Source organism: Eubalaena glacialis, chromosome X (assembly GCF_028564815.1).
Source record: "Eubalaena glacialis isolate mEubGla1 chromosome X, mEubGla1.1.hap2.+ XY, whole genome shotgun sequence".
Taxonomy (NCBI): Eukaryota; Metazoa; Chordata; class Mammalia; order Artiodactyla; family Balaenidae; genus Eubalaena; species Eubalaena glacialis.
Genome location: NC_083736.1, coordinates 127,597,387 through 127,609,952, shown reverse-complemented (window position 1 = coordinate 127,609,952; position 12,566 = coordinate 127,597,387).

Below are 12,566 nucleotides of genomic sequence, written 5' to 3'. Positions count from 1 at the left end.
ATAATTCTAGATTGATGGAATGAATCAGAGAATTGCATAAACTTCCTGGTGAATTTACCATCTGCCCAGGCCCTCTGAATATTTTCTAAGACTGAACTCACTGAACAAGTGAAGTTGAAGGCATTGCTGAGTGGAAAGAAACAATGAGAATATAAAATAGAACACACAAACATCAAAACTCTTGCCAGTTTAGACGCCCACATTGCAAACTCACTTTGGGGGAATTTGTCAGTGTGCCAATAAGCTTCTCCTTGCTTTCAGAAGAACTTCTTACTGTGATGAAGATCTTTGGTGACACACTGGCATCAGATTCATCTTCAGCACTAAGAGCTACTAGAACTAAACAACAGCAAAAAACAAAACAAAAAATAAATCCTAGAGTAATGCTCCCACTGGTGCAGCTAGCCAGGCCATTCTTAAGGAAAGTTTACGGTACACAGGCTTACAGTTAAATCTTAGTTCAAATGCAGGCCTTGACAGTGATCTCCAGGACACTTTCCAGTTTCCACTTTCTACACCTTTCAGTTATAGAACCTAATCAAATACATCTAACATGCCATTTGTCCATTTACTGTCAGCAGAAATTCATGAGAACTCTTCATTCCCCTCTCCCACCCATCCTTTGTAAAATATTCTCTTGTAGGCAAGAAGTCTCATTAAAGAACATTGTGCATTTCAGAAAAGCAATGTTTTTGATAACTTTTGATTATTCATATGATATACTGAAATTGGAATAGACAAGAATAGTATTTTAAATCTAATTGTTTTATATTTTTTATTCATTAAGGTTTTTGCTGTTTCTACCATGTTTGTGTTAAGTCTATGCTGCTCTTAACAAGCTGCAACCAAAATCCAGACCATTAATTTCTCCAAATTCTCACCTTTATGCAGATTTTTTTAAAAACATTGAAGCACATAGATAAACTCTGTTTCAATAGAGAGATATCTTTAGGTTAGGGATGTATAAGATATAGTTCTTGATATATTGGTTCAAACAGGAAAGGGAAGAGTTGACACACAAAATCTGTTATTGCTGTATAGACCAGGGGTCAGCAAACTAAGTCCCTTGGGTTCAAAACAAGCCATCATCTGTTTTGTAAGTAAAGTTTTATTGGAATTCAGCCAAGCCTGTTCATTTACATATTGTCTACAGCTGCTTTTGTGCTGTAAAGGCAGAGTTGAATAGTTGTGACAGAGACACTGTGCCCTGCAGAATATAAAATTCTTGCTACGTGGCCCTTGGTAGAAAATGGTTGCCAACTCCTGGCATAGACTATCAAAGGGAAGGGATTGTAAAAATAATCCAATGCTCTCATTTTGTGGAGGGGAAAATAACTGAGGCTTAGAGGGTGTGTGTGGTTTGCCCAAAGTCACAGAGTTTATCAGTAGCAAAGTTGTTACTAGAAACCAGGTTTCCTGATGTCCTTTAGGGGAAATGGATACTGCCTCCAAGAATTATAACTGAGGTCTACAGGTTTCCAGAGTTCATATTTCAGCCTATTAGACATCACAAAGGTTTGGGGTTTTAGGTAGATGAGTGAAAAGACAGATCTGTGAACTAATGCTCCCTTGCTTTTTCCTGGAGATTAAATGAGACAATGTAAGTATGTGTGTAGCCCAGCACCCAATGTGAGTTAATTTCCTTTTTACTTTCGTAGCCTGACCGGTGTAGTAGCTTGTTGTGAGGCCATACTTGCAACTAAAGATAGAATTCAGCCTTGGAATTTAGGATTACAAATCCAGTCTTCGTTCTAGGACACCAAATGTACAATTCAAATATAGAACATTAGGACTTAGGAATCAGTTGGGGTAAATGTTTCTTTGCATCTGTTACTACACTTCTGAAATAATGAGAGAATAATTAATGAGAGAATAATCATTGTTTCTTCATTGGCCTTCCCCAACTAGAGTAAAACATTTCTAAACGGTTATCAAATGCAATTTTCCTTCCAAAATAGGCACCATCAGCTGCTTATTAACTGTTTTTTAACTGAGATAGTGAAAAGTAATCACCCACTTGCACTGCAATGTCTTGTGGTAAGAAAGAACAAGAAATAGCAATGTGCCCACGTGACTGTCAGCTGTGCTGACTATCTACATTCCTGTGCTCTGTACTGTTGTAGTTTCTAAGCAAAATAAATTATTTTGTGTGGAAACAGTAAGGAGAGACAAATGGCCTAAACACAAAAGGCTAATCCTACACAGAAATAAGGAAAAAATTATTTCTTCCTCCATTCTCAGGCTTTATCCAAGGCTCTTCACTTCTAATTTAACACATTCCCCAGTGTAATTTTATGCATTTTAGAATGATGAATTACTTTGCACAAATGTGGATGATGGCTTATATGAGTAAGGCAAGATAACTAGCAGAGGTAATACTGCAAATATCCAGTTGAGAGACAACGATGTGCTGAATTAAACAAAAATGAAGATAGAGTAATTGGCCTTGTTTGAAGATATTAACCAAGTAAGAATCTTAAATTCTTCCTAGAACAACATGGTGGTGAGGGGAGTGATGAACCAACAAACATGAAGGAGATAAAACCCATAAGACTTCTGGTTATGGGTTGGGTAGAGATGATGGAGGAGAAAGAAAAGTTAATTATGACTGTATCAGTTTCCTATTGTTGCTGTAACAAATTACCACCCATATTTGAGTGGCTTGAAATAACAGAAATTTATTATCTTAAAATTCTGAACAGCAGAAATCCTAAATGGATGTCACTGAGATAAAATCAAGGTATATAGGGCTGTATTCCTTTTGGAAGTTCAAGGGGAGAATTTGTGTCCTTGTCTTTTTCACCTTCCAAAGGTTGTCCACATTCCTTTTCTCATGTCCATTTCTCTATCTTCAAGACCAATAATATTGGACCAAGGCCTCTCATGCTGATATCTCTCCACTGATCTTACTCTGCCTCAGTTTTTCACTTTTAAGCAATCTTCTGATTACATTGGGCAGACCCAGATAATTGCCCTATCTGCTGATTAGCAATCTTAATTCTGTCTGTACCCTTAATCTCTCTTTGATGTGTAATGTAGCATATTGATGAATTACAGGGATTAAGACATAGACATCTTCAGGGACCATTATTCTGCTTACCACAGTGACTTTTTGAATTGTTCCTTGAATAACTGAAATATCATTGTAGCTTAAAATACACGTTTCATGATAAGTAAAATCCTTACAATGTCCTAACAAGGCTCTCTATGTACTTAAGAACTATGGCCCTGGAGATAGACTAAATTAGATTTGAATAATGGCTTTCCCATTTAATAGTTTTGTAAACACATAAAAGTATATCTCATAGCCTCAGTTTCCTCATCTGCAAGATGCGGAAACGAGTTATATGGTGAAGATTGAATAAGGTAATGGCTCAGTGAATATTAGCTACTAGTTAGTACTGAATAGAAATACAGGTGAAGGAAAGTTGGTGTTTAATTTTGGACATATTGATATGAGTTGTTTGAAAAGCATCTGTTATGTGCTGCAATGTGCTGGTATTTGTATTTGGAGGTGGGGCCTTTGGAAGTAATTAGGTTTAGATGAAGTCAAGACATTAGGGTCCTCATGATGAGATTAGTGCCCTTATAAGAAGAGACAAGAGAGCTCGCTCTCTCTTTCTCTGGCTTGTGAGGATACAGCAAGAAGGCAGTCATCTGAAAGCCAGGAAGAGGGCTCTCAACAGAACCTAACTGTGCTGGCACACTGATCTCAGACTTCCCAGCCTCCAGAACTGTGAGAAATAACTGTCTGTTGTTTAAGCCACCCTCTCTATGGCATTTGTTATAGCAGCCTGAGCATTCACCCTTAGAGTTCAGAATTCTCTTTTTTAAATTAGTGTCCAATTATATTTATCTCCTAGTCCATTCTTTCTTACTCTCCTAGAGGACCATTTCATACTACCCCTTCTCTCCCCAAACTTTTAACACCTCCTTGCCCTTGCTCACATTCCGCAAAATATAGAAGCAGCCAGAACTTCCCAAAGCTCCCAATTCTTCATCTACACACCCATCTGTACCTGTGGCCATGTATTCTACCTTCTATCTTGTTGCTATGGGTGACTGTTCAAGCTCCTGACTAAGCCAAAACCCTCCCCAACTTGTGCACTAGATTCCATCCTTTATTGCCTACTCAAGCAATTTCCCTTCTTTCCTCTACATCTTCAAACCCTCCCCATTGCCTTCAGCATACAAACATTTCAATATTGCTTTCATTATAAACAAAAAAGCTCTCTTGACCTCATGTCCCCCTTCAACTACTGCCCCATTTTATCCTTCCATTTATAGCAAAGTTTCTTGAAACAGCTCTCTACATTCCTTATCTGAAATTTATCTCCTCTTGTTTTTTTCTTGAAGTATGCAAATAAAGTTTTACCTCACCAATCCACTTAAGCTGCTCTAATCTTAGATGATCAAATGACTTTCATATTGCTAGATCCAGCGATCATTCCTGACTTCATCGTATTTGACCCATCAGCAGGATTTGACACAGCTAATCACTTCTAACTCTAAAATACTCTTAATATGACTTCTATGACATTACACTTATTTTGTTTTCTCTACATTTTTGGCCAATTCTTGCAAGTTTCTTATGTTTGTTCTTCCTCATAATCTATCCTCTAAATATTGGAATACACCAGGCTTCAGTTCTTGTATCATTTTGCTTTTCTGTCTATTTTCACTCACAAGGTGATTTTATTCAGTCACATGATTCAGGCATCTATATGTTGGTGACTCACAGATTTATATCTAGAGTCTGAACTGACTGCACACTCATATCCAAAAGCCCTTATAAGCAGTATCACCACTTGGAAGTTTAACAAGCATCTTAAAATCAAAGTATCGAAAACAGTTTCTGTTGCTCAGGCCAAAAGCCTTAGAGTTATCCTCGATTTTACGCTTTCTTTCAAAATATACATTTAATCCACCAGCAAGCCTGTGGATTCTAACTTCAAGACATATCCAGAATCTGACAACTTTTCACTATCTCCATTCCTATCACCCTGGTCATAACCACCATCATCTATTTCTTGGATTATTGCCAGTTGCTTCCTAACTGGTCTCTCTGCCTCCATCCTACAGTCTGTTCTCAGCATGAAAGCTACGCTGATCCCATTAAATCCTGCTAAGTCATAAGTTAAATCATGTTATTTCCTCTCTTGAAAATCCCCTCAATTCCTTCCCATCTCACTATAAATAAAATCCAGAATGCAATGTCCCAAAGCTTCTGTATCAGTGGTATGCTGGCAAGTCACAACTAGTTCAACAGAAAAATAGTATGTGTGTGTACACATACACACACACACATTCTATAGATACAATAAAATTTACTGATTTAAAGGATGACAAGCACACAATTTACAAATATTTATAAAATATACAACATTATTCTTTTCAGTAAATTCCATATAGCCAATTGATTTTTATGAAATGCTTTCATTGACTTTTGCCAAGCTCTTATATCCATAGCCAAACTATGGTTGGAGATGAAGAATGTGTTTAGTTTCCAACATGAATGTTGGTTATTTTCATTTGCATTAATGAGTAGCATTCAAGTGAAATAACACAGATGTATGTTGGAACGTCACTGGTTCATCAATGACAGGAATGATAACCTCACTGAATCAGATTATAGTTTTCTAATATTGATACTAAGAGGATATTTCCTCAATATTTTGTACTGTTCACAATATAATGCCTACAGTTGCAACACCCTTTTAATTGTAATGTTCATTGGTAACATTTTCTATATCACATACTTAAGTATAGGAAATCAACAACAACAAAAATCAAGCCCTTTTTTGCAGCATTTTCAAATATCCATGGTGTAACTATCCCCACCATTGCTGATTTTAAGCTACTAACTTGATGTCACTGAATGAAGAGATTGTAATATACATTCCTCACACTCCATTATTTAGTATTTCCATCAGACAGATACAATAGACCTATAAAAGTTGGAGTCATGGTCACAGGTTATAAAATACACGTTCAAGGGCATTCTTCTCAGGAGGTGGTAAGCGCCTCAGTAAAACTGGCAGCAGGATCATATTTAGAGGTCACATCTCCCATTGAAGGTGTCAGATTTAAGCTAAGAAGTACCCGTGACTTTGATGGAGAGGCTTGGGTCTTAGAAGTATGAGTATCTATTAAATAGAACTCAATTTTATGTGTCTGGAATTTAATGCCTTTCTGTTTTCTCTAAGCATTTGGTAAAGTCTTGTTAAATTTTACAACCCACCCTCAGCTAACTCTGGAGGGAACTGAAGGGAAGGTCATTTTCCATGCTTGCGGGAAAATAGTAAAGGGAAGAATGACAGCTAAGCAATGAAACCAAGTTAGGAGATGGCTGTAAGTAGACAGCAATCTGGAATCACAGAGCTGGTTGAGAGCCAATTCCTTTGGCATTTCTAGATATACAGGAGGAGGGGAACTTGGTAGAAGATAGGACTTCTTACTGTTGTATAGGACAACGGATTAGATTTGTGATTTGGAGTCTAAAAAAAAGGTTCCAGTGAAGACTAGAGAAGCCAGTTACATAACTGAAGTAAAAAAGAAAATGTCATCATATTTTTAAAAATTAAGAGAAATCTATTATTATCTCCAGAGATGCTGAAAAGACATTTGATTCAACAATATTTTATATATATATATATAAATATATATATGAAAAACATCTAACTCTGCTTAAAATAAAAATTGATGCATACACCCTTCACATAAAGAATAGTGTGGATCAAAAGGAGGTGAAAATAAAATTCAGGACAGAAAAGTGATCATAACATGGTCTCTCCATATAAGCAAAAATAAAGCTATGTCTCTGCATTCTTAAAATAAAATAAATTTAGAAGGATTAGGTTGTTTATAAAACAATGAATAAATCAGCAAATAAAAACTATAAAATCTCCAAAAGTAAAATTTGGCAATCAAAAAATAATAGTGTGGCGGCTTCCCTGGTGGTGCAGTGGTTGAGAATCTGCCTGCCAATGCAGGGGACATGGGTTTGAGCCCTGGTTTGGGAGGATCCCACATGCCACGGAGCAACTGGGCCCGTGAGCCACAATTACTGAGCCTGCGCGTCTGGAGCCTGTGCTCCGCAACAAGAGAGGCAGCGATAGTGAGAGGCCCGCGCACCGCGATGACGAGTGGCCCCCGCTTGCCGCAACTGGAGAAAGCCCTCGCACAGAAACGAAGACCCAACACAGCCAAAAATAAATAAATAAATAAATAAAATAAAATATGTATGTTATCTCTAAAAAAAAAAATAATAATAATAATAGTGTGTGAATATAAATTGTTATAGCCACTATGGAAAATAGTACAGCAGTTCCTCAAAAAATTAAAACTAGAACTACCATATAAAAAGAAGATAGTGTAGGAAGATCTTCATGTAGCTCAGAAACTACAGAAAAAAAAAAGACAAATAAAAGTAAAGATATAAATCTGGCGCGCTCTCTCTCTCTCTCTCTCTCTCTATATATACACACACCATACATATATATACACATTATCTGTGTACATATATAATGTATATATTTCAATTTCTCTTCACAAAAATATAACACATATGACAGAGACAATTTTCTTATATATAAAGAGCTTCTAAAAATAAAATAAATAAAAGACCAACATAGTCAAAAATATCTAAAAGTGATGTGAAAGATAATAAAGAAATGCTAATGGTTATAAACATACGAAATTAATTTCAATGTAACAAGACATCATATTCTACCTATTACAATGCCAAATACAAAGGTTTGAAACATCCAGTATTGTCAAAGGTGTGAGAAATTAGGCCTTCCCTTTCACCTTTGATATTATAGACAGATAATTTGGCAAGTTCTATCAAAATGTTAAGTGCATATAATCTTTTATCCAATGATTCTACTTTTAAAGTTATGCTTAGATATACCCACAAATGTAGAGAAAGATACATCTACAATGATGTTCACGGTGGCATTATCTATGACCTAAAATACCTGGAAATAACCTAAATGTCCACCTATGGGAAATTGGTTAAGCAATTCATATTATAACCATAAACTGGAATAATATGCCGCCATTTAAATGAATGTAGTAGATCTTTATGTGCTGATATGGGTTGATCTCAAACTGTATTAAGTATAAGAATCAATGTGTTATACAGTATATATAGTATTTTTCCTTTGTTATGGGCTGAATTGTATCCCTTCAAAATTCATATGTTGAAGTCCTAACACCCAGTACCTCAGAAAATGACTGACTGTATTTGGAGATAGTATATTTAATGAAGTAATTAAGTTAAAATGAAGTCATATGGGTGGACCTTAATGTTGTCCTTGTAAGAAGAGATTAGGGTACAGACACGCATGGAGAGGAGGCCATGTGAAGATACAGCCAGAAGCTGGTTATCTACAAGCCAAGAAGAGAGGCCTCAGAAGAAACCAACCTAGTCCACACCTTGATCTGAACTTCTAGCCTCCAAGACTGAGAGAAAATAAATAAATTTCTATTTTTTAAGCCACCCAGTCTGTGGTATTTTGTTATGACAGTCCTAGCAAACTAATGCAGATTATATATATATATATATCTCACATATATGTATGTATATATACATATATGAGATATATATATATATATATATATATGCCTATATAAGTGGGGAAATATGCACATGGGAAATTTCTGGAAGGGCACACAGTAAACTGTTGGTGATTGTAAAATTTAGATGGTGAAGACAGAGTTCTGTTGTGGGAGGATGACTAATTTTCTATTGTTTACCATTTTTATGATGTGTATGTGTTGTTTTAAAACACTTTTAAAAATCAGTGAAAAAAAGATCAACATGCTATTAAAAATTAAAGCTTATGAACAGAGTATTGACAAGAGGGGAAATGTAAAGAATCACTGGATATTTAAAAGAAAAAATTAAGCTTACTAATAATCAAGGGTACAAATAGAAACATGTTACCATATTTTGCCCATCAAAGTGGCAATTTTTAAAACACCAATACAAACTGAATGTAGGATGTGGTGGTGAAAATCTTGGGCTTTGTAATGAAAAAGCCCAGAGGTCTGCTAATTGCTAGCTGAGAAAAGTATTTACCGAGCCTTAATTTCCTCATCTGTAAATGAGGAAAAGAGAACTTCACTCTTAGAGTTATTTTGAATAATGAGATAAAACCTGTGTAGTGACTAGCTCATAGTAAAGTGTTAATAAATATTAACTATATTATCTTGTGATGATAATGGTGCAGAGAAATTGGTACCTTTGAATATCGCTGGTAAGAGTTTAAGCTCACAGAATCTTTTTAGAGAGCAACTGATAATATTTTTCAAGAGCTTGACTCAGTAATTTCACTTGTGGTAATGTATTGTAAGGGAATAATCAGAGGTATGCACAAAGATTTATGCACAATATTGCTAATAACAGCATTATCAAAAACACGGGAAAAATCTAAATGCCATGCAGATGAGACTGTTCAAATTCTATGTAGGTTATAAATCATATCTTCCAAGTATATTTCGTGGCATGAGAAAATTATAAAAATATAATGTAAATTACCAAAAGTTAGATATAAAATTCCACATACACCATGACTCTCATTTTGTTTAAAAACAATACCGGTAACAAAATAATAAAATGTGAACACTGGCTATATTTTGATGGTAGAACTACCAGGTGATTTTTAGTTCTTTTTCTGTATTTTCTCAAATGTTTCTAAAAGACTATATAGCACTTTCTTGCCATGATCACATTTGTTTAGACTTGGTATTTAAAATAATATATGTACAAAAAAGTGAACACATGATGAGTGTTTATCTTGATGAAGTTTCATAAACTGAATGCAACCTGTGTTACTTGCACCATAATCAGGAATCAGACATCACCTGTCCCTTCTGCTTTGCCTTGAGGCCTCTTTTACTCACTATCCACCCCTCTACCCTCCACCCAGGGTTACCATTCCCCTGATTTTGCCTGTTTTTGCAGTTTACATGAATGGAATCATACATCGTCTACTCTTTTGTGTTTGACTACTTTTGCTCAACAATGTAAACTCTATGTTTTACTTATGTTCCAATACCCTAAAAGGAAAAATTCAAGTTGAATACAACAATACACCCTTCTTGTATGATACAATGTCCTTTGTAAATGAGTAAATGAGCTCACCCCGAAGCTCTACTTTCTGAAATGTCAGGATTGTGTCGATTCAAGTCAAGCTGATGAATTAAAATAATAAAAATGATAATGAAATACTAATAGGAATAGTAATAATAAGTAAACCATAAAGTCTTAAAAAGGAAAATGATGGTCTTTGAAAATTTATTTTAAACTTATGGATTAGAATCTAAGTGAAGATGAATTGGTTGGGAATAAAGCAAATTAATATATTTTATTTAGTAACTACCGTTTGCATGCACCTCTTATATACTAGGCATTGTAATATGCTGTCTCATTACTTAATCTTCACAATAAATCAATGAAGTAGATGATATTATTACCATAGCACAGATACAAAAACTGGGGATCTGTGAGATTTTCTGTCCAAGATTGCTCAGATAATAAATGGAGGGTCCAGAATTGTAACCCATGTTTGTCTGATCTCAAAGCCAGGTCTCTTTCTACTATGATGCTTACTGTTAGCTCTGTCAGGAAACTGTATTTTTCTTTCACTGCCTTTTGATTTCTCATAGTAGCATCTGATTTTAATTCAGGGTGGGGATAACCCAGAGAACTTTTAGCATTAACAAAGGACAGATTGCCTTAAGGCCTGTGTATCCCTTGCCTGTTTTACTCATATCAGCAACACATTAATTATATATCCATCACTACTGAGAATGTAATGTGAACCTCTTAAGCAGCTAGAATTCAATGGAAAATGAATGTATAGGTTTTTCATCTAGGTTTGGATACATATATATATATATATATATAGAGAGAGAGAGAGAGAGAGAGAGAGAGAGAGAGAGAGAGGACAGAGAGTGGGGAAAAGAATTAACGATGTTCAAAATTATTGCAATGACCCTTGATTTCATCAGAAACCCCCTGTAGTGGTCATCATTTTTAATTCTCAATGAATAACACACCTTTTCATCTTTGTCATGATACCTAACAATCTGCCTTTGACACATGGTGTCCTAAGTGTGAAATGATGCTTACCTGTGTAAAACTGGGAAACAGTACTGGCCCAATATATCCAAACACTGTATATCACCACCAGTAAAAACACACCCATTGTCAGGAAAACATCACAGTTTGTTTGCAATATTCTATTTATTACACTACTAGGTAGTATCAATATGTTTGAAAATATGAGAAATTTAATCTCTTGCAATAAAATGAGAAAGGTGGTTATCAAATCAAAACTCTCTAAGCAGAGGAATGTAGATATGTGTCCTTGGTGAGCACACAATGAAAACTACAAGCCTAGAGTAGTGTTCAAGTATGCTCAAGTATGATTTTGTGAGAAACAGAAATTCATCAGAGTTCTTGGGCCACTGAGTGGTAGCCTTGGCCTTTTGTATATCTTATGCATTGCCTGTTTGCACGTTCTGCCGCAAACCCATCCATGTAAAGGAAACATGAACCACCCTCATCATTATCACCAGTTTTTGAATCCACAGCCTCTGTGGTTTGGCCTAGCTCACCCCATGCATCTACTGTCCTTGTGTTCTTAAAATAACTTGCCCAGAAGTAATATAATGAGGGAAACCTGCCAAAGTCAGTCATTTGAAACCATCTGAATGACACAATGAGCTTACATTACATTTACATTAGCCTGCAAAGGGTCTTTGTTGTTTGTAACATATTGCTTAGTTTGTTAGCCCCTTTGATTTATTTGTTTGTCTCTTCGTTTGTTTGTTCATGAAGTAAAGGTGGGGGCAGAATTTTTATTATAATAGATAAATCATCTCATTGTCTTTTAAGTAGTCATTGGTTGCCCATTTCTATGATGGAGAAATGGAGATGCCCAAAGCAAAAGCAGAAGTTATTTTGCTTTCTTCCTGGAACAGCCAGTTATCCGCTGGCCAGCCTGATTGTTTCACCCAGGTCAGGCTAGCAAAACCAGCAGGCACACTTCCCAGCAGGCTGCCTGCATTTTGACTTACTGATTCACAAGAAGCCTATCTTGTCTTAAAATTCCACTTGGCTACTATTATAAAAGTCTTAGACCTCTAAGTCATGTGACCACTAGTTATCTTTCCTTGTCATTAGTAGCTCTTAAATCAACTCTATCACAACATGTATTTAATGACAAAAAGCAAATCCAATGTCCTTTCCAGAGTTGAGTCGATAAAGCCAGTCATATTTGGTACAGAATTGACTGGCAGGGTTTAATGTATTAGGCTTCCTGAGGATTTACAAAAAAATATATATTTATGTTTCAGTTTCAGTGCTAATTTTGGAGAATCATTTACCAGATGACTAACTCTGTCTCTGTTAGGTAATCATCCATTCAGAATACATTTTGTATATCCTAGAGGACTCGGACCTCTTCATTAATAGATAAGATTTTAACATTAGAGTTAGTTTTAGTTTGACTGTACCCCCCAGGACAGGCCAGGGTCTAGTAGGAAAACATCCC